General features: G+C 35.4%; 1 pseudogene; it reads right to left on the reverse strand.

Annotated features, from left to right (window-relative positions):
* Positions 1–3,257: 3,257 nt before the first annotated feature.
* LOC142606273 (aluminum-activated malate transporter 8-like) lies at positions 3,258–14,318 on the reverse strand (annotated as a pseudogene).
* Between the last annotated feature and the right edge of the window lie 10,714 nt (positions 14,319–25,032).

Below are 25,032 nucleotides of genomic sequence, written 5' to 3' on the forward strand. Positions count from 1 at the left end.
TACAGAATTTATTACATAAAATTGAAAGTGACTATCATCTAAAGAGTTACATCATATAACTCCCACATCTCCTAGAAAACAAGTTTGCAATCATGGAAGTTTCTTGTTTTGCCTTATAATGTGCACACCAATTTCATTTCATTGTTAATTGATATTTAAGCCAGATAATGTACACACCAATTTTTTTAAAAAAAATATTTATTATAACCGAGGCTACACCTTATGTTCTTTTTGTGCATGTGCTATACTTTCTCGAGTATAAAATCTTATGATATACACTAAGGTGTTCATGATTGGCTAGTAAATAGTGGTAAGATAGTTATTTATGCTTTTCTCTTAGGATTTTTTAGTCCTTACAATCAAAAGCATGTGACTTCAAAATTAAGATCATGTGGTAAAAAACTATGAACAATTCCCACACAACATGCACTGCATAGCCAAAACTAGCAAAGTGCAATAAAATTAAGCTCATCCAGGCTGAACAAGGTACACAAGCATGTTATGTAAAAATACTATGGCCAACTTTGATTACAAAATCCAAGATATATTAAGCAAAAAAAAAATTTCCCTTTTCCCTTTTCTTTTTCCTTTTTTTTTTTAATTTTTAATTTTTGGTCTATATTTTTGGAAAAACAAAAACAACCTAACATGAAATGCATGAATGTAATGCAATGCAATTCCTAAAGGAAAAATGGAAAACAAAACAACAAAAGAAAAATGGTCACAAGGAATTAAGAGATGAAGCACAAGGACCATGTCAGAAGGACTCAATTAGATTGAGCATTTTGCATGCAAAACTTTTTAGATGCAATTATAGCATTGGAGTTATTATTCACATGAGAATTCTGAGCAACTCTAGGGTTGGTATAAAGGTTCAAAACTTTTACCAATTTACCAATAAGTACCATAGGATCTTGTGCTTGAGGTACAGGTACTTTTGGCTTATTTGCTCGCTTGGTAGCTTGCAACTTGAAACAATTTGGACGAATATGTCAGTCTTTCCACAACAATGTCAAACCCACACCGGTCCATCATGCAACTTGTCCTTAGGTAGATTAGGATTCTTAGGCTTGGTTTCTTTAAGATCAACTCTAATCTTCCTAAGAGGTGGTGTAACTTCTACTGGTTTGACATTCTCACTCTTGGGAGGCTCAGAAATGACTTAAGGAAACTAGAATGGCCTGCCATAAGACTACTGTGAACTAAATGCAGAACTTGGGATTTTAAAGGGCAATGTAACCCCAAAAAAAATCTGCCTTTGTAAAAAATTAGGCCATTTTGCCAAGTGAAACCCTTGGGAGCAGTACCAACTTAAATGGACTGAAAAAGTTGCTGCAAGCTTTGATCTTGAGAGTAGTTGTCCTAAGTATGGTCAACCAAGTAGGATCAGGAATTGCAAGGAGAAATAAACATCAAGTCTTTTGTAAATTAGCCTGTGGAGGCAAGTCAGGGTTTCTAGAAAGTGCATCAGCCACCTTATTCTCACTTCCTTTCTTATATTCCACTACAAATGCATACCCCAAGAGCTTAACAAGCCATTTTTGCTGAGCAGGAGTGGTAATCCTTTGTTCAAGCAGAAGCTTGAGGCTTTGATGGTTAGTCCTCACCACAAGAGGTCTTCCAAGCAAGTATGTCCTTCATTTCTTGACAGCAGTTGCCAATGCTAACAATTTAGTCTCATAAGTGGAAAAATGAAGGTGTTTACTCTTTGAGGCTTGGCTGTGGAAGGCAATGAGTTTGTTGGCTTGCATCAGGATAGCCCCCAAAGCAACCCCAGAAGCATCACACTCAATGACAAAGGGCTTTGAGAAACTGGGAAGAGCCAAAACTGGAGGTTGAACCATAGCTGCCTTGAGTTTGTTGAAGGCCATTAAAGTTGTATCAGACCAATGAAACCCATATTTTTTAAGGAGGTTTGTTAAGGGTTGAGCAATAGCTCCATACCCTTGAATAAACTTTCTATAATACCAAGTGAGGCCTAGGAAACCTCTCAAAGCTTTAAGAGTGGTTGGAATAGGCCACTGCTGTGTAGACATAATCTTCTTAGGATCTACCTCGACCTTATCACTAGATATAATATGGCCAAGATACTCAACCTCATTACACCTAAATACACGTTTGGACTTCTTTGCATACAACTTATTAGAAAACAGGGTGTCCAAAAAAATTCTCAAATGTGACAGATGATCTTCCAAGCAAGAACTAAAGACCAAGATATCATCAAAGAAAACTTGGACAAATTTTCTCAAATAAGTCCGAATTTGGCATTCATAAGAGCTTGGAAGATGGTGCATTTGTCAAACCAAAGGACATCAGAAGAAATTCATAATGACCCTCATGAGTTCTGAATGTTGTCTTAGGAATATCCTCAGGTTTCATACAGATTTGGTGGTAGCCTGATCTCAAATCTAACTTAGAAGAAATGGCAGCACTAGCAAGTTTATCCAACAATTCATCTACCACAGGTATTGGAAACTTATCTTTAACAGTAGCCTTATTTAAAGCCCTATAGTCTATGCACATCCTCCAACTACCATTAGCTTTTCTAACAAGAAGGACAGGTGAAGATAAATGACTTTGACTAGGTTGGATGAAACCAACTTCAAGTAATTCATTGATAATCTTTTCAATTTCAAATTTTTGGAAATAGGGATACTTGTAGGGCCTTTCACAGACTGGTGTTGTGCCTTCCTTGAGTACAATCTAATGCTCATGCCCTTGGAGTGGAGGCAATCTAGAAGGGATGTCAAATACCTTGGAAAATTGATCTAACAAGGTAGACAGAGCAGTAGCTAGTAGTGATTGGTCAGTGTTGACAATTGTGATTTAAAGAACGAAACCCTCCTTTGCTGAATCGGTGAAGAGCTTGTCGGCCTTTGAAAAAGTTGATGGCGACAAATGCAAACCTTGCAAGAACACCTCTTTACCCAAGTAACAAAACCTCATGGTCAATAGCTTGAAATCCCAAATGATCGCACCTAATGTACTCAGCCATTAGGTTCTAAGAACCACTGCGCACCCCCCCAAATGCAACACATTAAGATCCAACACAAATTTATACCCCTGAATAAAAAGGGTAACCCCATGACATACCCCTAATGTCTTAACACTACTGCCATCAACCACTTCTGAAATTTGTGATGTATCAAGTGGTAACCTCAGATTATCCAAGTCAGTAGCATCCAAGAAATTATGTGTATTTCCAGAGTCAATGAGAGACATCACCTCTCTAATCTTTATCCTTTCCCTAACCCTCATTATTTGAGAGGAAGGCTACCCACTAAAGCATACAAAGTAATTTCAGTAGGAGCAACCATATTCCCAGATGCTTGCACAGCTTCTTGATGTCCCAACATCACTTCATCATCTTCCAACTCCACCAATTGCGCCCCTGATTTTTGTTCAAACTCCATATCACACCCTTCAAGTAAAAACAACTTAGCTCCCTTACACCTATGCCCTATTTGCCATTTTTCATCACAGTTATAACAAAGTCCAAGTTTCCTCCATTTGAGCACTAGTTAACCTTTGTCGTGGAAGCTTGAGTTTCTGATCAGTCTTACTCTTAAACTTAGGCAATCCGAGAATTGAAGGTTTCCCATTATCAATTACACGAACCCTAAATCCTTTCCTACTACTCAGTAAATACTCTTCCTGGATTTTAGCTTACCCAAATGCTTCATTATGGGACTTAAGTACTAACATTCTCACTGGTAGTCTAAATTCATCCTTTAATCCACTAAAAAAACAGCTAAGTTTATGAGACTCAGATAACCCTACAAGCCTGTTAGAGACAATTTCAAAATTACCTTTATAAGCTACCATAAAGGAAGTTTGCTTGAGATGGGTAAGTGCCTCCATAGGATCATCATAAGTTGTGACTCCAAATCTGGTTTGTAAAGCTTTAACGAAGACATCCTAGCTAGCATAATCCCTAGCTTGTTTAATATTTTGAAACCAAATTAAAGCTTCCCCATCAAGATGATATGATGCCATAACCACTTGTTGATGTTCCAGAGTGTTGTGATAAGAAAAGAACTGCTTTGCTTGATATACCCAGCAAGTTGGATCTTCTCCTTGGAACCTAGGAAACTCCAATTTCAGATTCTTACTAGAATTCACAAGCAAAGATTTTGAATTTCCTACATGATTGTTGAAGAGAAGAGCTTGAGAGCCTGAACTTGGAGCTTGTTGTGGCTTCTCCTCTGCTTCAACTATTCTCTGCATGAACCTATTAATGGTCTGCAATTGTTTCAAAATTTCTTGTAAAGCCTACTTATGATTTTCAGAAACCCTAGCTAAAGTTGCGCTTTTTTGAATTCTGTGAGTTGGAATGAGTTTCTGTCATGGTGGTGTAGAAGGATCGGATGCTTTGATACCAATGTTAGGAATTGTGTGATTAAATTAGGAATTAAGGTAGGTCACTTTGAGGGGACCTGGGCCTTTGAAGTAGAGAAGAGAGAAAGAAATGAGAGTACAGAGGATTAGAGAGAAAAGAAGGAGATTAACAGGAGAATTCATTTATTAATCCTTTGTACACTATGATTCCTGATCTTTATACTAGCATGACCCTAGCTACTCTAACTACAAAATGCTCCCACTAAATAACTAATTGATATGCTGCTACTAACAGATACACTAAGTGTCATTTAGGTACAATACTCTACAACCCTCAATTAGGCACAATAGCCTACAATCCTCAATTAGGTACAAAAATATAGATGCCTATCAAAAGGACCCTTAAAGTCTTTGCTTCACCCTGTCTTGCAGGCGTTTTTGCATTGAAATAACTTCAAATATTTATTTTTTATTTATTTATTTTTCTTTTGATCAATCATTTTAATTAGTAGTCATTATTTAAAGTTATATTTTGCGTTAGAATCTCATTTGAAAATATAATATAATGTCACAACTTACTATGAGGGAAAGGAAATCATACAAGTGTATTTGTTATGAAGAACAAAAATCTAAAGTTATGATCGTACTAAACATAGGCAAGTCCTTGATATTTTCCGAACCTTGAGGAAAACCACACATTTATTCACATTTAAAAAAAAAAAAAGTAGTTGTGATATGTGACTAACACAATAACACATCACATCACCCATGGGACATTGGGTGTTTGGAGCTTTGCTATTAAGGTTTGGAAAATAGGATATAGGGGTTGATTTCCAATGGGCTTGGATGTACTGTGCATATGTGCCTAAATTAGTGATGTAAGCTTTGTTTGTGGTGGTGGGTTTGTAAAAAAACTGACAATGGTGGTGAGGCAGTGATTTTGTTTGGCTTTGTAAAAGAGAAGAATTTGATGGGTTCATTAGTCAAAATCTATGTATGTCTTGCTGATTTGGTATGGGTTTGGCTGGGTGTACACACAAAGGGAGAAGAGAGGGGCAAGAGAGAGAATAGAGGGCAGGGGAAAATCAGAGAGATGAGAGACAGAAGAAAGGGATGACTAATGACATTAACAGTGTTTAGGGACTAAATTGATCAATTTAAAAATCTTTTGGACTTAGTTGGTATTGACCCAAATCCCAGGGTAAGTTACTGAAATTTACCCTTATTAATAATATTCTTGCTTTATTTGACTAGAAATTTTTTAACCATTATCAAATAATTCTTGAACTTAAGGAAAAAACTGTCATTTGCCTTACCCATCACACTTTTAAGTCTTAATATGGTTTGTTAAAGACATATCAAGCCCAATAGTCAAGGTCCAAACCCAATTTTACTTAATGTGTACAAGACAAAAATTATATTTGTACCACAAGTCTATTAACTATAGTTAATGTGTGGTCAGTTTAAGGTTTCTCTTTTATTGTAATACAAGATTTATACTTCACTCATAGAGAAGTTATGTAGCTCTCAAAGGTTTTCCTCCGTATTTGTAGACCGTTAGTTTAAACCACATAAATTTCCAACGTTTCTTTCTTCTTCTCTTTTATATTTCTTTCCTCATATTTATTTAACATTGTTTGTTATCATATCATTATACAACATCCTACAATCAAGCTCGTTTGCGGCAAGTTTCATTTTTCTTTAAAAAAACCTTCAAAATTGTTTGAGATATATTAAACCCAATAGCATAGGGGAGCCTAATCTTGCTTAATGTGCAAACCAAGTACAAATTTTGTGTTACAATGAACCCAATATATATAGGTACATATAAAAGGCTAAATCCTAGATTAGTCATATATTAACTATGATTAATAGACTTGTTGCAAGTATAATACTTGGCTTGCACACTATGTTAGATTGGACTTGAACTTATACTATTGGGCTTAATATATCTCTTAAAAAAATATAAAATTTGTAAATCAAATAATCTTTCTAAAGTGCACTAAAAAAAAAAAAAAAGGTTAACGTGCAAACTACATCCTTGAAGTTCGGTGTCTTTGGATTTTATATCCTAAAATTTCAAAATTTGAATTTTACACTCTTAAAGTTATATTTCATTTGGATTAACGACGCTTCCATCTATATTTTTTGTCAAATGACACAAAATCTTATCACATATATTTAATTAGTTTAATAAAATAATACCACGTGGCATAATAACAATGATGTAGCATCACTTTTAAAGCATTAATTTTTTTTTCCTCTAAGGAGTTCATAATTTTTACTGGGGGAAGCCTAAAATAATTAAGTTTAGTTAACTTTTTAAAGAGCTTTAATGAGAATTTCAAAAATTTTGGAGTACACTGTACACGCATATCACAATTTTTTATGAACAATGTGAAAGCAACGCGGCAGTGGAAAGGGAAATGTGGTTGTACCGACAGAGTGACAGGCACATTAATGTCTAATTGGTTCTTAACTTGAAGTACTTTATTGGTCAAAATAGGTAACAACCAGTGTCATCAAACATTTGTGCTTATCAAACAGAAAAAAAAAGAAAAGCATTAAGGCACAGATGTTATTACAAATTTTGAGTCGGAAAGCATGGCCTTAAGGTCAAAAATAAGAACCATATATATATTAGGACATTCAAATTCATGGCTTCCATGCGTAGGTACGTGCATGCAAGCATGCATGGACGGAATGAAACTAGTGGAGTCCACAATTAACAGCTAGTACTGTTTCCTACAACTCATTTTACCAAAGACTTTTTCACAAGTTAGATTACATAACTGATTCTCTAGTCTTTGGTGAAAAACAAATTCAATCACTACTTGACTCGTACATAAATTGTGGTAATGTATATGACAAAGTGTATATACATAATTGTTTTGGTTTCCTACTCCAATTTTTCATTGTACAAAATGCATGCGGTCAACGTCAAACCTTCAACCTTCTTAAGAAATGTTATTTTTCAAGAGATTTATCAAACAGATCCGGGGAGACAAGTCTTGAAATGTACAAGTGAAGATTATGTTCGTGTGTGTGAGAGTATACACTTTAGCAGCAAATAAAATATAAAAAAAAGTATACATAATTGTTTCTACATAATCTTCGCAGAAGCGTTTTCTATACATAATGACTTGTGTGAAATAAATTATCGATTAAAAATTTGAGTATTGCTGATTTACTTGAATCTCAGAGTTAAGGTAGTTGTTAAGAGCTTCAATTTTGTAGGTGCATTGCTGAGTTAGGGTTCCAACTTTAACATATTGTTTCCAAGGATGAAAGAGCCCAAAACGATAGTGCCACAGTTCCCATCTTGCTAGATTAGCCTGAAAATTAAAAAATAATTGCAAAAAATTGAAGAAAAAAAAGAGTCAAGTATCTATGGAACTCAAATAACTTCATTTTTTTTTGAGGTGAAAACAAGAGGGCTAGGGCGACAATTTTATACTCACCATAGTTTCTTCATTGTTTTTTTGAAGTGAGAAGGCTTTTATATCCTTGAATAAATGTGATGAGAAATTTAGATCCCGATTGATAGAATTAATAAGTTTTAAATTCAATTTGTTAATTAGATTTATTATAAATAAAACTTGTTAAAACAAACAAACATCAATATCATGTCAAATATAAGTGCAGCGGAAAAGTAAATAAGACAAGATAGGATGACCTAGGAAAACCAATGAAACCAACCAATTTCACAGTAAAAAACCTGGGGGGAAACCTTCCCGAAAAGCAATCCACTATAGTAAAGGTTTTAGATCTAGTACAAAACCTTTGTCCCTATACTCTACAATCTCTGTAGGTGAACTCACAACAGAAACCTTCTACCACTTTAGAACTTTTGAACTCTTCAATATATGAATGCCACCATTTTGATGCATGGATCCCAATACGTGACTAACTCCTTTGCACGAATCCTAGTACATGACTCACTCAACAACTTGAGGAAGAAGAATGTTGGCTGTAAATTTCTTCACTTCATCAACAATGAAGATTAAGAAGCACTTGGTTACAAAACCCTAAGGCGCAAAGACGCAATAGCTTCTTTCAGAGAGAATAAGGTTTCAGTCACCTTTTGCATGTGTTCTTCTTGTATTATCTTATTTTCTTATGTGACGACCTCTGAAATAAGCCTTATATATATGTATAGGGTTGTGAGAAAAAAAACCCTAAACACACAATCACGAATTGGAGTCAAAACAAATCTGAAATTATGTTTTTTATAAATATCGACAGATAGCATTTGTCGAGATGCTGTTGAGCAGCTGTTGAGCCACGGGGCTAGAACAGCTTCCTAAACTTGATAGATACTAGTTGTCGGGCTTTAATAATAGGCACTTCTTGGCTTGTTTCTTGGACAGACTTGCATGATTTTAACACTTGATCTTGAAACCTTATTTCTTGAAGTATTAAAAACATTCTAGATCTACCCAAGTACAAGTAAAGTGCGTTTTCTCAAAGGATTAGCTAATTACATAAAATAATAACATATGTTCCTAACAAGTGAAACACATATGTTCTAACAATATCTCGTTTTGGCAATCCGTGAAAAAACTACAACAAACAAATAAACATATGAGAGAAGTCATAAAACACTCAACTCATGCTCACTTGTTGAATACAATAAAATCTATTCTAACATAAACTCTTGAAAAACTTTGCAAGTAGAGAGTTCATGACAAGTAGACTTTGACAACCTGTTTTTCTGAAACACTTTAAACAAAATACATCAAAGCATCTTTGTGTGAAACAGAAACAATAGATTACATACAAAATATAAGAAGCATGTGTATTGAGATAGAAAAGAAACAACACATGTAAAGGTAGGTGAAGAAGACATACATCATCACACACACACACACACACACACATATATATATAACAAGGATAAGCACAATGTATGTAAAACTGGTCACAAAACCTAAGGTACAAGAACAAGAAGCTAAAAGAAGCTCCTACAACAACAATAAGGTCATAAATCCCCCTAACAAGATGAAACACATCTCCTCCTTATAAGGGCATGTATTTCTCCCCCCTAACTTGTAGAATCTTAAAGAAAGAAATCAAAAATTCTCCAATTTCTCCCCCTTTTTGTCACGATTGATAGAGGGTACTGGAAGCTATAAAGCTTTACCCAAGAAACATAAAGAAGATAAAAAATGATCAAGGGGGCAAAACGAATCCACAAAAATGTATAAATGTAATGAAACAAGATGCTATGGATGACAAGATCAAAGAAACATGCAAAACATGTGAAAAAAATGTATGAAAGAGAATCTCGATCGATTGAGAGGTGTCGAGAAGCTATCGAGAGGCTAGAAGAAATCTCGATCGATTGAGAGGCCAGAAGAAATCTTGATCGATCGAGAGGTGTCGAGAAGCTATTGAGGATCTAGAAGAAATCTCGATCGATCCACCTAGCTGTCGAGAGATGTCGAGATTGCGATAAGGAACAGCTTAAGATCTCGACAGATAGCCAGGTGTCAAGGAGGTGTCGAGATTGCTTAAAAACTGTTTTTCAAGGAGGAGAAAAACACAGATATGAATGCAATCAAACATACAACTCAACCAAGGATCCAATCAACATTTTGATCTCTCAAAAACATCTCTCAACAAGAAAAAAATTTCATGCATTTTGATCCAAAATACACACACACACACACACACACTAAACAAGTCTAACCAATTTTATATTTTAAAACAAGTTAAGACAGTTTAGTGAGCATACATTAACATATGTAAACCTTGTGATGGCCAAATCACATTGTACCTGCACATGTATCAAAAATAGCAAAGAATTTTGCATGTTGTGTGTGAAAACATTGCAAGATTGCATAAGTGTCTCTATGTTATGACGATTTGGGGTATGAGTAAATCAATTTAACTTATACACGATCATAATTGTTTGATAGAGACTATCAGCTTCGAGGTACATCTTATAACTCCCATATTTGCTAAAATACACGCTTGCAATCATGTTTTAAAGCATTTTGTTCTTTTTGCTTTTATTTTCTTTGCATAATTTTTTTTATTAAGCAAATCATGCATGGGTATATGAAAGAGAGAAAAGAAATACCCAATTATGTTAAGCTTTTTGACATTACACTTTTGCTATGCCGAAGCATACGGATGTCATTGACATTGCACTTTTGCTATGCCGAAGCATACATATGTCATGTCATGATTGGCGGGTAACAGTGGTGAGATGATTATTTATACCTTTCTCTTAGGATTTTCTAGTCATTCTCGTCAAAAAGAGTGGTACAAGTGTTAAGTACAAAAGATCACTTAACCTTACTCATCACAAACAAAGAGCCACAAAGCTCACTTGCTTAGTTGTGCATAGAGATGCTCATCTAAGCTACAAAAGATACAAAGTTTAGAGAATTTGTTTCAATGGCCATTTTAAGTTTCACAAGAACCAATGTACATAAACACACACTGTTTTTGTATTTTTCTGAATTTTTCAATTTTTTTTTTTATTTTGAAAACAAAACAAAATAAAATTTAAACAACCAAACAAAAAAAGACAAACAATCATGAAAGCATGAAAGAAAGATGCAAATGCATGAAGGCATGATAGAAAGGTGTAGATACATGAAAGCATGATTTCAAAAGCAAATAAGAAATCAAGCAAAGAGAGTTCTACTTTAGATAGAAAAAATTAAAGCAGAGGACAAAAAAAAAAAAGGACAATTAAGTCTTAGGGTCCTTTCTCACCCACACAGCACGAGTCTTTGGCCGTGAAGATGAAAATGCACGTGTCCTAGTATGTCTACAGAAGGACATGGAAGAATTAAGATTCTCCTGAAATTGAGTTAAAAAACTCAAAACTTTTAATAACTTTCTAAAAAAAGGTATATGTTAATGGTGACAAACATGAGCAGTTTTAGAGCTACTCGATTTCCTAAAAGAAGCTCTAACCTTAGAGGTTGATAGAGACCTCAACTTAGGACAATTTGGCCTAATATGACCAACAATGTGACAATGATGATAAGTGGGGACAAAAACAGATTTTTCTTTCATCCTAGGAAGAGTTTTAGACATAGGATTAGAAACTTCAACGTTAACATTAGATTGTTTACTTTTGTCTATCCTAGCAATAATAGCCTTCAACTCTTGATTATTCCTTTTAAATGGAGGAATATAAAAATATTTTTCTTTTGAGTTAGGCTCAACAACTAGTTTGGCACTAGTTAAATTTTCAACTTCAGTTTTAAATTCAACTAGTTGCTCTTCCAAACTCTTAATTTTGCCCACCTGAGATGAAATTTAATTTTTGAAATTCTCATTCAAATTATTTGCTTCATCCAATTTTTCAATCAAATCATCTCTTTCAAGTTTGACCTTTTTAAAATTAGCTTTTAATTTTGTGGAACGCTCAAGAGATTTCATACAAATATTATAAAGCTTGCAATAAGCATCTTGAAAATCATCATCATCATTCAACACAAGATCATGCAAATCAAAACAATCAAGAGTTTCTATAACAACAGGGTCAAGGATCACACTTAGGAAATTAATCCAATCAGAGTGTACCCACTCTGATACCACTTGATAAGAAATTTATTCCCCTGTTAATAGAACTAACAAGTTTTAAACCCAAGTTGTTAATTAGATTTATTATGAATAAAACTTGTTAAAACAAACAAACATCAATATCATGTCAAATATAAGTGCAGCGGAAAAGTAAATAAGGCAAGATATGATGACCTAGGAAAACCAATGAAACCAACCAGTTTCACAGTAAAAAACTTGGGGGAAAACCTTATCGAAAAGCAATCCACTATAGTAAAGAGAAGTTTTAGATCTAGTAAAGAGAAGTTTCAGATCTAGTACAAAACCTTTGTCCCTAAACTCTACAATCTCCGTAGATGAACTCATAGCAGAAACCTTCTACTACTTTAGAACCTCTGAACTCTTCAATATATGAATGCCACCCTTTTGATACACTGACTCACTCACCAATTTGGGGAAGAAGAATGTTGGCTGCAAAGTTCTTCACTTTATCAACAATGAAGATCAAGAAGCACTTAGTTACAAAACCCTAAGGCACAAAACGCAGTAGTTTCTTTCAGAGAGAATAAGGCTTCGGTCACCTTTTGCATGTGTTCTCCTTGTATTATCTTATTCTCTTATGTGACGGTCTCTAAAATAAGCCTTATAAATATTTAGAGTTGTGAGAAAATAAGCCCTAAACACATAATCACGGATTGGAGTCAAAACATATTTGAAATTCTGTTTTTCATAAATGTCGACAGATAGCATCTGTCAAGATACTGTTGAGCAGCTTTTGAGCTACGGGGTTGGAATAGCTTCTTAAGCTCGATAGATACTAGCTATCGAGCTTCAATGACAGGCACTTCTTAGCTTGTTTCTTAGACAGACTTGCATGGCTTTAATACTTGATCTTGAAACTCTGTTTCTTGAAGTATAAAAAACATCCTAGATCTACCTAAATACAAGTAAAGTGCGTTTTGTCAAAAGATTAGTTAATTACATAAAATAACGACATATGTTCCTAACAAGTGAAACACATATGTCCTAACAAAATGCTATATCACTCAAGGGCCGCCTATCTTATGATATTTTGCAGAATTCACTCCCAAATCCTATAAGTTTGTATTGGTCAATATTGATTCTCCACAGCAAAAGCCAAAAAAAAAAAAAAAAAAACCCAACCATTGAGAAATTAGATAATAAGAGAAGAAGGAAAAAAAAAAAAAAAAGAAGGAGAAAGAAGAGAGAATGGAAAGGAATTATATACTAAGGTCACGAACAGGACATGTGACATAGTCACAAGGTAATTCTTGAAGAATTAGCACATGAGTCGGTTTACAAAAAATAATTAATAGGTATATTTTATTTATTTATAGAAATATTTTTTGTTTATTCTAAGTTTTCAAAATTAATAAATAAAAATTGTTTAAATCTTTAAAAACATAAATATGTTTTTTTTTTACTCCCAATACATTATGGACACATATGTAAGAGTGTTATGTTCATGACATATCTGAAATGGACATGTGTCCAACACAAACTAGTTTTGGAGTGTCCATGATTTTTATATATGGGGCATGAAAGTTTCATATATGTGTGTGTGTGTGTGGAGCATAAAATACATACCTTGTAAGAAATTCCCAAGCTTTTCAATGTTGTTAGCTACCAGATTTTGAAGTTCATCTCCAATCCAAACGGGACGTATGCAGATGCATGTAACAATAGCGATAAAGCTACCCATGATGATTGTGGTTACCCTTTGATGGGCCATGTGTAGCACCTTATCAAACCATAATCATACCTCGCCTTCATTGTGGGAAAGAATCTCACAAATGTTACTGTTGCAGCTGCATATATGCATAAGACCTCTAATGAGTTTGAGAATTTTGAACTATGACATTAAATTATCACAATATGTCTGTAACATGTTACCTATCATAGCGACGAAGAATCCAAGTACAATGGGCTCTCCTTTCTCACCAGAGAGAGTTGCTAGGTGATGAACTCCAACACCTAGAGCACCAGCTGACAACGTTGCTAGCATCCTGTTTAAGCCTTTTGCCAGAGTTGCTCCTACAGAAGATTGGGAAAAAATCAAAAAGAAAAACGTTGACAATGGAATTGATAGTTCCAATTCTGAAGCTGTTATACCGTAAATTGGTTTATATATATCATGGTAAATAAGTTGCAAGCTTACCAACAGAAAACTCAAGGACAAGAATGACTGTTATGACAGCCCATATTGAATTTTCACCAATACGACCATAGAGTGGTTGGATGTAGTAGAATAAGGAAACCAATGTGAGAGCCAGTCCTACTTTTAGCGAATGGATAATTCTCCGTGGATCATCTTGTCCCAGTTTCTTAATCTTCTGTGCCATCTCGACTATCTTATTAGGCAATAACTTGTGCCATCCACATGCACGAGTGAAAGGTCCAGCATTTTCAATACTTGGAGCAGCAATATTCATTGCTAATTCGCTATGGATTGAAAAATGCAAGATTGCAATGGTTTGGAGAGAGAGATAAGACTTAGAGAGTAAAAAGAGAGAGAGGTTTCCGATCTTGATGTTTTGTGAAAATGTCTATTTATATACACGTGATAAATGTTGGTTGGAAGTGTTGGGAAAAATTCTATAAAACTTTGAATAAATTTCAGCAAGCATAGCAGAAGCATAACCACATAAGAACACAAAGATTTACGTGAAAACCCTTTTTCTTTGAAGGGAAAAACCACGGGACAAATTTCGAATAATTTCACTATATTAGATAGAGATTACAACACTTAAAGATACAATTTGAGCAAAAAAAAAAAACTCTCTTTTTCTTTTCACTCACTGCTCTCTTCTTCACTGTGTATTTCTCACAATTTTCTCTTACTCTCTTTATTTTTCTCTTCTCTTTTACTTGCTCTAACTCACGCACTTCTTCAAGACCGCACCAGTCCTCACACTTTGGGACTTCACTTCATTTCTTCACTTCTTCTAATGGCCGAATGACCTCTCCTTTTATTGCTTCATCTTTTCCTTCTTTTCTCTCTTTCACACTCTTCACGTCTAGTCACAATAAATGCAAGCCACCTACCTTGACTTTGTTTCAACCAAAATCTCTTCCTTCAGCTCTCCCTTAGGCCGAATGACCATTGCCTTTTGCTTCTTTCTTTTCTTTCTTCCTTCCAACGTGTCTCACAAGTTTATCATCACATATTCATTTATGTGGCTTGACTTTTGTACATCCCTTCTTAAATGTTGCTGTACTTTTGTACATAATTATAGAGGAAAAGATGAACCCAATTCTTCTTTTTCGGACAAGCTGCAATCCCATTTCACTTGCTAACTTCTTAGCACTTGTCCAACAAGAGTTAAGACAAAGTGTGGGCTGGAACATGGTGCAGTGCACCCAATAATCTCCCCCTCCAGCCCACTATAGAGGAGATTTTTGATCTAACTCTTCAATTAGAATTCATTCTGGCCAAGTCAACACTAGACTTAACCTTCCTCATTATCTTCACTAACACTGAGAAAATTTCATCAAAATTAATACCTTCATTTTGAAATAATTTATTTCACCTTAGATATCCCTAACCCAATTTCTTGGCTCCCCCTCATCAAAAGCCCAAATATTCTCGAAGCTAATTGCACGATGTTCTTCAGTACACCTCCTTTCAAGAGGTTCAACAATCTCCAGTGGAAGATATTACTCCCCCTGCACAAGGCCTTCATGATCTTTCACTTAATCATTCTTCCTAGCATCATGATATTTTTCATCAAATATCACTTCCTCATTTAAATCACTTTCAGGTAGAGAGAATTTTACTCTCTTGGCTGCAATACCATTAATATCAACTCTCAACTGTGGAGTTTTCTCAAAAACTTTAATTGCATTGGACTTTTTTTTACAAGCCCTCACATGAGTTCTGTACATGCCACAACAAGCACACCCTCTAGCAATAACTAATAATCCTTTAGAGAGTTTCCATCTTCCATTTCCAAGATGGTTACTATAACCCGCTCGATCCATAGCTAGTGTAGAAAACACATTCATCCTTAAATTTGGAACATGCCACACATCCTTCAATATCATTGTGCAACCAACATTGGTCTTGATGCACACATCACCAATTCCCACAATTTTTGAGTAATTGGAGTTACCCATCTTCACAACACCAAAGTCACCATCTTTGTATGTGGTGAACAATCCTTTTGTGGGAAAAACATGGTGGGAAGCTGCTGAATCAACAACCCACTCAACATCATTCTTAGCAACATGCTCACATTTTTGCTCTTTAAGAGAGAGCATCAGAACATCCTCATGAAACACAATTGCTGCAGTATTCTTCTTATTCTCATTCTTTTCATCTGTCTCTTCAGTTTGTTCTTTATTCCAATGCCAACAATTTCTTTTTATGTGGCCCTTTTTCCCACAATGGAAGCATTCTCTCATCTCATTAAATTGAGATCTACCTTTTGACTGTGACCTGTCATTGGATTTGGCCCGATCATCAGGCCCTTTGCTTCTATTTCTGCCTCTGTTCTCCATGACAAGAGCTTGATCTTGTGCATTATTTATACCAGCATCTTTTCTGCGAACTTTCTCACTTAGAATCAAATCTTAAATATCATCATATTTGAGTTTGCTTTTTCCTGCAGAATTGCTCACTGCCATTCTCATGGCCTCCCAATTGTTTGGTAAAGAAGCCAAAACAATTAATGCACGGATCTCATCGTCAAAATCAATCTTTACAGAGGACAATTAATTTGTGATGGTGTTAAACTCATTTAGATGCTGAGCCACAAGAATACCTTCCACCATCTTTAGATTAGACAACTTCTTCATCAAATCCACCTTATTGTTAGTCGAAGGCTTTTCATACAACCTAGACAGAGCCTTCATCAGATCCACTGTGGTCTTTTCCTTCATAACGTTGTGTGCAACTGATCTTGTCAGAGTTAATTGTATAACTCCTAGCATCTGTCTATCAAGAAGACTCCATTATTCTTCTTCCATACTGGTTTCCTTCCCAAAAGAGGAAGATGTAATTTCTTCTTATATAGATAATCTTCGATCTACATCTTCCAATAGCAGAAGTCTGTGCCGTCAAACTTCTCAATTCCTAATGACTTTCTTTCTTCTCCTGCCATTGCTCCCAATCGAACCTACGCTTTGATACCTCTGGTTAGGAAAAATTTTATATAATTGTACATAAATTTCAGCAAGCACAGCGGAAGCACAACCACACAAGAACACAAAAATTTACGTGGAAACCCTTTCTCTTTGAAGGGAAAAATTACGGGACAAACTCCGAATAATTTCACTATATTAAATAGAAATTACAACACTTAGAGATACAACTTGAGCAAAAAAAAACTCTCTTTTTCTTTTCACTCATTGCTCCCTTCCTCACTGTGTATTTCTCACAATTTTCTCTTACTCTCTACTTTTCTCTTCTCTATTACTTGCTCTAACTCACACAGTTATTCAAGATTGCACTAGTCCTCACACTTTGGGACATCACTTCTTTTCTAGACTTCTTCAAATGGCCGAATGACCTCTCCTTTTATTACTTCATCTTTCCTTCTTTTCTCTCTTTCACACTCTTCACATCTAGTCACAATGAATGCAAGCCACTTACCTTTACTTTGCTTCAACCAAATCTCTTTCTTTAGCTCTCCCTTAGGCCGAATGACCCTTGCCTTTTCGGTTCTTTCTTTTCTTTCTTCCTTCCAACGTGTCTCACAAGTTTAACATCACATATACATTTATGTGGCTTGACTTTTGTACATCCCTTCTTAAATGTTGCTGTACCTTTGTACATAATTATAGAGGAAAAGATGAACCTAATTCTTCTCTTTCGGACAAGCTGCAATCTCATTTCTCTTTGCTGACATCTCAGCACTTGTCCAACAAGCTCATTTAATGAGTTAAGACAAAGTGTGGGCTGGAACATGGTGCAGTGCACCCAACATGAAGTATATAGTTTTTACACTGCAAACATGTCACAAATTTTATGAACAACGTGAAAAAGATGCCCCAAAGTGGGAAGGGGATATGGGGTGGTGGGCGGTGGTTCTAGCTATGGAGCTATAATTGGTCCTGACCTTAAGATTATTGGATAAGTCCAGCCAATTTCATAAAATTAAGATTCCAACTCTAGCTTGTTAGATTTCCAAATATGTAGATTATTTTAATGAAATTGAGGCAAAAGGGTTTAAATCCAAATCTATGAAGCTTAATTAACGGGTCTAGCTAGATTTGCGATGGAGAGATGTTAGACAAGTTTTTGGGTGTGAAAGCATGGCCTAAGGTCAAGTGAGTTTCAACAATTTGAAAAATAAGAACACCAGAGTTAGAACAGACAAATTCATGACATCCATGCATGCAAATTGCAACCCAGTCTTGTTCGAGCTGGCCCTCTCCTATGGAGGTTGATTAAACTTGACGCTTTAGAAGAAATGGAAGGAATGAAACTTAGTGAAAGTACACAATTAACAGCTGGTTCTACTCCTATACTTTTTCATTATACAATTTGCATGCCGTGAACATGATTTGATCTTTAAACCATACTACACAATTTTTTTTTTGTTTTTTTTTTTGGAGAGATTTATTCAATAGGATTCTTTTTTACCAAGTTAGGGCCCATTTAATTGGGGAGATGAAAAAGTGGAAAAATGAAAAATGAGTAGAGAATGGAAGAGCGAGAGTATAGAAAAGATTTTAGTTTTCTCTTATGATGTTTGATTGAAAATGAAAAAGAGAAGGGATTAAAAATGTAATTTATATAAATTTACTTCCATGTCCCTATTAGATGAAAAAGATAATAAATTATATTTTTATTAAAAAATTACATATAAAAATGGGCACTTTTTTTTTTTTTTTTTTTTTGGAGAGAAGAATATTCATTCATTCAAATTGATAAAGAATCAAGATACAACGCTGCCATTGTAGGTGGGGGAAAATCCTCCATCCAATACAAATCCTCATCTAATGTATTCCTAACATATTGAGCCAATGCATGTGCCACCTTATTTCCACCTCTCCTTATGCAGCAAACACTAGTCCATTGTAACCCCTAAATCAAATGGCGAATATCATCAACTACATTACCAAACAGTGAATTATTTTCCAATGAAGAAGAAATGGCTTGGATTACATTAATATTATCACCCTTAATGACCAGCCTTGAGAAACCAGCAAATTCAATAGCTCTTCTACATGCAAGCATTTCAGCTTCATCACTTGTACTCACTTTCGGTCCACTAGCAGTCATAGCAGTCATGACCTCTCCTTTGTCATTTCAAATTATTGCTCCATATCCTAATCTGTCTAAACCCGAGAATAGTGTTGCATCGAAATTAAGCTTATATTCCGATTGTGGTGGTGGTTGCCAAACATCCCCACTAAGTTACTGCCCCATCTGAACAGTCAAGTGAGTTTGAGCATGTTTGAACTCTTCAACATACTCCTCTACTCTTTTATTTAAGCTATTCGGATCCTTCAATTTATCTCCATGCACCACACAGTTTCACTGATTCCATATTAACCACGCTTGAGTCCAGAACAAGTCCATCTCATCCAAAGTCAGGTGCTCCAACAAGTCCTCCATCAGTTGCATCATATATGACTGCCCATGCTGGCTTTTCTGAAATTTTTGAATGCTTCTTGCCCAAATGTCTTGAGCCGAAGCACAACCCCACAATGCATGAATTGATGATTTCGATTCTCTAGTGCATATGGGACATTTATTTACATGAAGTTCTTTCCTCCTAGTCAGTTTCTCTGAAGTTGGTAATATGTCATGACAAGCCTTCCATCCGAATACTTTGATTTTGTTTGGGAGTCGAAGCTTCCATATTGCAGCCCAAATGTTCTTTCCAGCACAGCCCCTTGATGTTCTTGCCCAATTGCCATCAGTTTGAAGTTTTCTAGCAACATGATAAGCGGATTTACTATAAAGACACCCTTTGAATTATGTAGCCAAATTATAGCATTATTAACATTTCTTCGGCTTAGTGGAATTTGGCATATAGCTTCGGCCTCCTCCCTGTGAAATGTAGCCATGATTTCCTCATTCCTCCATATATGTAACTTGAAGGAAAAATTCTGGTTTTGCATCTCATGCAAAACCCATAGCGGAAGCGACGAACAAGGGTCTATTTCATTCATGATTGATAACGTGCACAATGTAAATTTCAGAATTTAAGAACAAGATGGCGTACCTTGGTGTGGAGAAATTCAAAACAAAGATTAGAAGCACTTGGGAACACTTTTAATCTTCACTCCAATTCCACTTTACACCCAAGATGTGTGGTCTCTCAATCAGTTTTCAAGGGAGAATGAAAGTGTGTCTTACACTCTCTCACACACCGTTTCTTTTTCTTTTCTAATCTCTTCTAATTAAAAATTCTGTATGTTTCTCCCTTTATAACTAACTGATTATCTAATTGGGTTGGCCTATTGGGTCTTTCCAATTGGGCTTTAGTGTGTGGCTTGGAGTGGGACCAAAAGGGACCAATAAGACACTAGCTCTAATGGGCCTTGGGCTTTTCCGTCAACTCTTGACAAGTCCAAAGTTACCATTAATTATATTTAATACCACTATATAAATATAATTGCACTCTAGGCCTTATTAATTAATTATATCCCAAGACTTTATTAAACACGTAACCCCTTCATAAAATATTCGTAGTAACACAAAGTCATAAACGTAGACTGCCACTTTGTAAATTACTACATCTTATCCTTGAGTACCCGGTTTAATTCTTTAAAGTTATTCATTATATATTTATGAAATCCAATTTCACAAATATATACTTTAGTAATTTCTTACTAAAGTGGTTAGGCCTAACTCTCTGAATAACTGAAACCATTAAACTTATCTCAAGGGAATATTTTATATCTACATCAAGAGACTATGAATTCCATATTAAGAATATATGTTCCATCAACACTAAATGTGACTGCCCAACATGCGAGGTTTTGGACCGAGTCACTTCAGGTCTCACTCCTGATATATCAAAGCAACCTACACTTCATGATCAGGTCCATTATTCTCTCAGGATTAAGAGTTCATGCAAATAGAAGTCGTGAGATTTATTATTCATTTGACAGTCGTTAGGAGAATAATAAACCTCACAGCGGTCCAGTTCGCTGACCATGCCAACTGAATAACAAATATCTGGTCTAGTACAAAGCATGGCATACATGAGACTTCCCACTGCAGAAGCATAAGGAACTTGTCTCATCATATTTTCTTCCTCTTGAGTCTTAGGCCTTTGGTCATCAGACAGAGGAACTCCATGTCTAAAAGGAAGCAATCCTTTCTTGGAGTTTTGCATGCTAAACCGTTCTAGAACCTTATCTATATATCCAGCTTGTGATAAGCCTAACATCTTATTCTTGCGATCTCGCCAAAGCTTGATCCCTAGAATAAAGTTAGCCTCACCCAAGTCTTTCATATCAAATTGGCTTGACAACCAAACTTTAACCGATGACATTACCCCTACATCATTCCCAATGAGTAGAATATCATCAACATAAAGCACTAGGAACATTACTACTTTGTCTCGATGTCTTTTGTACACACATGGTTCATCAAGATTTTGTTCAAAACCAAATGACTTGATTGCTTGATCAAATCTGATGTTCCATGACCTAGATGCTTGTTTAAGTCCATAAATGGACCTATTCAACTTGCATACCATATGCTCTTGGTTCTTTGCTATGAAACCTTCTGGTTGATACATGTATATTTCTTCTTCAAGATTGCCATTAAGAAATGCAGTCTTGACATCCATTTGCCAAATCTCATAATCATAATGAGCAGCAATGGATAAGAGAATTCTGATAGATTTAAGCATGGCTATTGGTGAAAAAGTTTCATCATAATCAATACCTTCTTTTTGTGTATACCTTTTCGCCACTAGTCTTGCTTTAAAGGTTTCAACCTTTCCATCTATCCCTCTCTTTCTCTTGTAAACGCATTTGCAACCAACAGGTTTAATGCCATTAGGCGCCTTTACAAGATCCCATACATGATTTGAATTCATAGAATCCAATTCAGATTTCATAGCTTGGACCCAATGATGTGCATCTATATCATTCATTGCTTCATCATAAGTGTAAGGATCCAATTCAGCCTCTTCTGAGATAGCCTCATAAGTTTCTCCCAAACCTATGAATCTTATAGGAGGCCGAATAATTCTCCCACTACGACAAGGCACTTGTGTACTAGACATCTCATGAGTAGTATCTTGTGGTGTATCTAATACAGCCACATCATCCCTAGTTTCATCCATTGGTTGTTCAACTACAGGTTCATTCATTTCAGCCAAGACAACTCTACTTCTAGGAGTAAAATTATTCATATAGTCATTTTCCAAGAATTTGGCATTTGTGCTAACAAATACTTTATTATCCTTATGACTATAGAATAAACCTCCAACTGTTCCTTTTGGATACCCTACAAAAAATACTACTTCTGTTTTAGACTGTAACTTGTCAGACTTTCCTTCCAACACATGTGCTGGATAACCCCAAATGTGGAGATGTCTCATACTAGGCTTATGCCCATTCCACAACTCTATAGGTGTTTGAGGAATAGACTTCGAAGGTACTAAATTCAGAAGATACATTGCAGTATTTAAGGCATATCCCCAAAAAGAAATTGGTAGAGTCGAATAACTCAACATGGACCTAACCATATCTAAAAGAGTCCTATTCCTTCTTTTTGCTACACCATTTTGTTGTGGAGTTCCAGGTGCAGTCAATTGGGATATAATCCTATTTTCAGTCAAGTAATCCTTAAAGTCACCAAGAAGGTATTCGCCACCTCGATCAGATCGAATGGCCTTTACGTGTTTACCCAATTGATTCTCAACTTCAGCCCTAAACTCTTTGAACTTTTCAAAGGCTTCGGACTTCCGTTTCATTAGGTACACATAACCAAATCTAGAGTAATCATCAGTGAAAGTAACGAAATACTCATAGCCACCTCTTGCTTGGATTAACATAGGACCACATACATCTGAATGTACTAGTTCTAGCAAATCTTGGACTCTTCTACCTTTTGCATTAAAAGGTCGTTTGGTCATCTTACCTTCTAAACAAGATTCGCAAACTGGAAAACCATCAAAGTCCATGGGCTGTAAAAGTCCATCTTTGATTAGTCTTTGAATCCTACTTGAATTAATATGACCTAAACGCAAGTGCCATAGATATGCATCACTAGTAGAAGGAAACTTTCTCTTTAATGATTTCACATGAGAGTTACTATCTAATTCAGAATTGTATAATTCATGCTTATCGAGAAGTTAAAATATAAAGACCATCTACAATATTGCCGGAAACAGATAAACACTTTATCCTTTTTTATTACAACATTGTCTTTCGGGATAACACAATATCCATGTTTACCTAAGTAAGTTGCAGAAATTAAATTCCTACGAACATTAGGTACATACAAACAAATCTTCCAATATTAAAACTCTAGACTTAAAACACAAATTAAACACTCCAACAACCTTCAACCGGAATCTTGCTCCCATCGGCCAAAGTAAGAAATAGTTCTCCTTCATTCAACTTTTTGGTCTCTCGGAACCCCTGCAAAGAATTGCGGATATGATTAGTACAACTGAATCCACACACCAGATACATTGGATTCTGTACCAAACATATTTCAAGAAGAAATGAACTTTTCATACCTTTATTCTTAGCAGCCTTGAATGTTGGACAATTCCTCTTCCAATGTCCTTTCTCACCACAATGGAAACACTTTCCTTTGGTTTTCTTTCCTTTGTTGGCAACCCCTAAGGCAATTTGTTTACCATTTTTTTTAGTGAAGTCCTTTTTCTTCTTCTTCTTACCCTTGCCTTTCGACTTAGGTTGAGAAGTAGAAGCTTCACCCACATTGGCTTCAACACTAGAAGTACCAAGGATGCCTTCCGCCGCCACTAACTCATTCATTAATTCAGACAAATAATAAATCTTTTTGTTCATGTTATAATTGAGTCTGAATTCCTTGAATGATTCTGGTAGTGACTGGAGTATCATATCCACTTGGGATTCTCCATCAATGTCGGCACCTAAAACTTATAATGTGTTCAGATTAGCAATCATCCTAAGACAATGCTCCCTCACTGAACTTCCTGCAGCCATTTTGGTATTATAAATTTGCCTCATGGTTTCTTGCCTTGCAGAACGGCCTTGCTCACCAAACATCTCCTTCAGACTATGCATTATGTCCGAAGCAAGTTCTACATCCTGCATTTGATGCTGTAGAACATTTGAGATAGATGCTAGGATGTAGCACTTGGCCATCTCATTAGATTTCTGCCAACGATCATATCGTTGTTTTTCCTCAAGAGGAGCATCTAATGAAGGAAAGTTAGGACATGGTTGAGTAAGCACATATTTGTGCTCTTCAGCAGTAAGAACAATGTCCAAATTTCTTTTCCAGTCAACATAGTTGGATCCAGTCAGTTTGTTTTGGTTAAGAATAGAAACAAGTGGGCTAAATGATGCCATGAAAAAATCTGAAAATAATAAACATGAATATAATAATTAAATTGGACATTATCAATTTTGCATAAAAAACATATAATATGGAACCTTAATAAAACCATAAAATAATATATGCAACGACAACCCAATCTCATATTCAATATCCCTCAGCATAGAGTGAACATAAAATACTATGATTGATTGAGAACTATTCTCATTATTAGCACTATCATGATAACTCTTATCAAATACTAATAATATGCCGTTTTATATTTAGCCTCTAAGTAATAATAGTAAGAACTCAGCATAGAGAATACTATAATACTTAGTCTAGTGTATACCATTGTCTAGAATTATGTGTAACCACATTTCATCCCTTTAACAGGCTTATTTTGTAGTACCATGATAAAATACCCTCCGCATGGAATGCAAAGCTCGAAGCTAAGACAAGGTGTTTATCAAACTACTATAAACCAGGAAATTCAATCTTGTAGGACCATGAAATAAATACTCTCCGCATGGAATGCTAAGCTCGAGGCAAAGACAAAGTATATATTTCACACTACTATGAACCAACAATAGAGACCATGAGATCCAACCCTTGTATCTCTCTCCCACTAGATATTTTAAATTAAGGTTTTTAAAATCAAGAATGATAATAATGCTAGACACGTGAAAAAATATAAT

The sequence above is a fragment of the Castanea sativa genome, chromosome 8 (genome assembly GCF_040712315.1).
Source record: "Castanea sativa cultivar Marrone di Chiusa Pesio chromosome 8, ASM4071231v1".
In the NCBI taxonomy this organism is placed as follows: Eukaryota; Viridiplantae; Streptophyta; class Magnoliopsida; order Fagales; family Fagaceae; genus Castanea; species Castanea sativa.